The sequence below is a fragment of the Echinops telfairi genome, unplaced genomic scaffold (genome assembly GCF_000313985.2).
Source record: "Echinops telfairi isolate 266 unplaced genomic scaffold, ASM31398v2 ScPeMD7_3533;HRSCAF=4204_0, whole genome shotgun sequence".
Lineage (NCBI taxonomy): Eukaryota > Metazoa > Chordata > Mammalia > Afrosoricida > Tenrecidae > Echinops > Echinops telfairi.
The window spans coordinates 82,088,044-82,092,009 of record NW_022107431.1 but is presented as its reverse complement, the minus strand read 5'-3'; the positions used below and the strand labels follow the sequence as shown (position 1 = coordinate 82,092,009).

The window sequence follows — 3,966 nt, the reverse complement described above, 5'->3', positions numbered from 1 at the left end:
TGGTACAGAAATGACATGCAAGTTAAGCACTAAATTTACTAAATTTTACATGTCATGTGCTCAACAACAACAATCAAAGGACAGTTACTTTTGAAAAGTAATTCTGATCCAAAGAAATATATATATATATATAAAACAATTATTTTATAGGACATTAAGGAAAGTCTACGATGAGCCACAAAAATCCTACTGTATTTAAGACTTAGTGGGATAAGTTGGGAATTTTCAAATCCAAACAAGTAAGTAATGATTTTTCATTCCTCTTCTTCAAAATTAAAATAGACATTTATGAAGACTACACTTTCCCTAGTAAATATCAAACCTATAAAGAGCCTATGAATCAATGATCTATCTTTAGTGTTTTACTAGGAAAATGCTTACTATGTGTATATGAGGAGTAGGAGCTATATTAGTTAATTATTTGCTGATACCATTCAGAGAAAACAGAGGTCTTAAGAGAAACCCAATAATAAAAATTAAATATGTATTTTCCTGTTGTGAACCAGAAAAAAACAACAACAAAACAACAACAACAAAAAGAAAACCCAAACTACACACACACACACACACAAACACACAGGTATCAAAACAATGATGAAACAAAATCACATATGCTAATTCTTAAGAGTTATTGAGAATGCTTGTTTGCTGGTCCAGGTCAAAATTAGATTAGATACTTTCTATTGATAGAAATTAGAGTGCATATATTCAAAGTGACAGGGAATGCACTCGGTACAAACACCTTTAGTCTACGAATTCTCAGAATGAAACTAACAGGGCAAATAAGTTATAAATGAACATCATGTACAATGCAGGCTAAAATCTAACAGCTGTTAGATTGAAACACATAGAAATTACTCCAGCAGTAATATTTCAAAAACTTTTCAGTATTAGCAGATATCTGATTCAAATACAAAGGGAATTTCTCAAATAAAAATAAAGAATGGGAACCATCCTTTACTTAATAGGTCTACAATAATAGTATTAAAAAAGAAACGATTACTGGAATCTTCCTACATAATTTAGATAATGTAGTGCAGTAGCATGTGCCTTTATAATTTTAGCCTTCAACTCCGTGTAGGATGAGACCGATAATCACAGCCCCAATGACAACGATAGAAATGACGATGCATGTGTTTTTTCTGTATTTGTGCTGACACTCTGCCACGCAGGACAGCTCCTGGTTTGCTTGTTGTATGTGGACCTCTGCATCTTCCACATTGGCTTCTATGCTTTCTATCACATATCCTTATTCATGAATTATCATTCCCCAATCTTTAAATATTTCATTATTATCCATAAATGCAGCTTTAAGTTGCCTAAAAGAAACTCTCATGAGTAAAGCACAGGTCATCCTCTATAATTTCCTCAACCTCTGCCTGCACTTTATATTGAGGTTGGATTTCCCAGTATACAAAATTCTTTGGAACTGTCCTCAGGAAAACCACCTGCCACTCTAGAACTGGTTCTTACTTGAGCAACAAACTCTCTGAGCAGCTTGCCTCTGGACCTTCTGAAATTTTGTCAGTGAGGTAGCAAACTTGGTTACTATGCAATTGGTGTTAGTCCAGGTTGACTGGGGAAACAAATCCAGAGATACTCATATATGTGTGTAAGAGAGAGCTTTATATCACAGAGCAGTGCATATTGAGAAAACATTCTAGCCACAGGTGTGACATTAGCTCATATGTCTGAGAGTAGTCTATAAATTCCTCTTCAGACTCACGCAGCACATGAAATGTTGCTGAATGCAGGAAGATCACAGACTGGTGGGTGAAAAGTTTGACGGATCCAATGCTAGTGGCAACATCTCAGCTTGGACATGGGTCTCCATGTGGCTCCTCCAGCTAAGTGTGGATCCTCAACAGCAAAGTGAAGCAGAGAGAGAGAGGAAGTTTCCAGAATCCTCATTAGAAGGCCACACTCATAGGCAAGCATCATCAACCGGTGAACTAATTGACAGGCCAGATTTCACCCCTTTTCTCCTAATACCCTCAAGTTGACATGAGATATGTAATGACCACAGGATCCTTTTGTATTTTCCTTTGATGCTGTTCACTGGGATTGTGGGCACAGACCCAAATTCTTATCTGTGTCTTTGGCCAGCGGATTAGTGTACTGCTGCCCCCCCTGCTGCAGCTGTTGCCTCAATTCAGGTGAATCTTGAGGTGTTCCAAGTTCTTTTTATGTGTTAGAGTTCTTTTGTATTTCCTCAGAACAATGTGTGATCTTTTGGATGTCGGAAGAGAAGTGGTGGCCAAGCAGGGTGTGGTTACCACTGATTCCTGGAGTAGGAGACATGGCTGACTTGCTTATTCACTAGTGCCGTCATCTTGGTTGGGCTGTCTGGATTATTTTCCAATAAGTCACCCTGGCCTACTTTACTTCCTCCTCCTCTGGCCAGGGTCACAAACCCCCAACTAGAAATCTTTATGTAAAGCAGACTGACTTATATTTCTCCCATGAGGCAGTTGGTGGGTTTGAACTGCTAACTTTATGGTTAGCATCTGACTATTCTTTTGAGATCCTGAATAGGTAATCTTGATAGATTTTTTCTGAGGACAATCATATAGTGTTACTCAAACTTTTAAGGAAATTAAAAACTGTATTAGTGAGTTTTTGCATTAGTTAGCAATGTTGTACTATAGTTCCCGTCCCCTCCCTCCGAACAGCACCCCCCGCCCCTGCACCCCAATCTCGATGAGCCTTCTTATTCTGCAGGGAAGCAAGGTCTGTCCTTAAGGACTCTATTGGGAACTCTTACCTCATCTATCCTACATCTCTTCTCTTGACCCTCAGTCTCTTTTTGTGCCTCAAACTCAAAGAAATTTAAAAAGGATCCCAATTTGCATTTCTCAGAGATGTTAAAATGGCTATTTTGGCATGGTATAAAATGAAAACTTCAGACATCATTGTAGAAATTTAGAGATATTAAAATAGTACCTTCAGAAGCATACCAACCTAGATGCAGGAGATAATGAGTAACAATAGCTACAGATTTTGGTATTTTTGTGTAAAACTTTATGATGCTAGTAGTAAAACTTTAAACAAAACAAAACCAAAACATCTTTTATTTTACCCTCATTTTTTTGGCAGCTACTTGGCACAAACTCAAACCAAATCCATTGCTATTTGGTCATTCCAATTCATACCAACCACACAAGACAGAATATGACTACTCCTGAGGGTTTCGATGACTGTAAGTAATTACTGATGCAGGCTGCGTCATTGTCCTCCCATTGAGAAGTTGGTGAGTGTATAGCACTAATGTCCTAACACTTAACCCACTTAAGACCAAGCTCTTTTGAAGGATCCAGCAACTCCTAATTTGGGGTTACAATTGTTTTACTATTTTATTTACTTACCTTTAACAAGAGATTGATTTGTGGAAACAAGATGTTTGGCAAGGGAGTCGAAACATTTCAGTGGCTGTACATCACTGTATAGTCAGACACAAACAGTCCCAATTTATGATGTATTCCAGTTATGATAACCATATTTAAAACCATCTTTATTATTAGTGATGTGTACTGTTGTTATTATTGTTAGGTCTCATTGAGATGGATCTGACCCATAGCCATGTTATGTACAACAGAACAATACACCACTATGTCTTGTGCCATATCACAGTTGTTCCTGTACTTGAACCTATTGTTGCAGTGACTGTATCAATCCATCTGGCCAAGTGCCATCTTCTTTTTCACTGCCCCTCCACTTTAACAATCATGATATCCTTCTCCAGGGACTGCTCTCTCCTGATAGTATGTCCAAACTTTTAAGATGAAATTTCACCATCCTTTCCTATGGGCATACTTTTGGAACACTATGGTCATACTTTTTCCAAGTCAAATTTGCTTTTCTTTTTAGCAGTCCAAGGTACTTTCAATATTCTTTGCTAGCACCATAATTCCAATGCAGCAACTTTTCTCTGGTTTTCCTTATTCAATGTCAATGACACTTAACAAT

At 37.6% G+C, this 3,966-nt stretch overlaps 1 pseudogene; it reads right to left on the bottom strand.

Annotated features, from left to right (window-relative positions):
* Window positions 1-1,060: 1,060 nt before the first annotated feature.
* Window positions 1,061-2,301, bottom strand: LOC101653592 (annotated as a pseudogene).
* Between the last annotated feature and the right edge of the window lie 1,665 nt (window positions 2,302-3,966).